This window comes from Trachymyrmex cornetzi, unplaced genomic scaffold (assembly GCF_001594075.2).
Source record: "Trachymyrmex cornetzi isolate Tcor2-1 unplaced genomic scaffold, Tcor1.1 scaffold1837, whole genome shotgun sequence".
Taxonomy (NCBI): domain Eukaryota; kingdom Metazoa; phylum Arthropoda; class Insecta; order Hymenoptera; family Formicidae; genus Trachymyrmex; species Trachymyrmex cornetzi.
Window position 1 is genome coordinate 14,385 of NW_017296460.1, and position 205 is coordinate 14,589.

Genomic DNA, 205 nt, shown 5'->3' on the forward strand with positions numbered 1-205 from the left:
CGCCCCTGCAAAGAGTTGCTGGACTTCCATAATTGTCTGTTTGACAACATATGTCAAAGTTGCCGTTGTCGGCACGGCGCAGCGTCCCTTACAGTGCAAGACTATCACACATATTTTAAAGCAGGGAATTTTCGTGTTATAGTTGAATTTTCTTTGTTAATAACTTTTTAACGAACATCGACCGCCACCTAAAACCTGTCGGAGG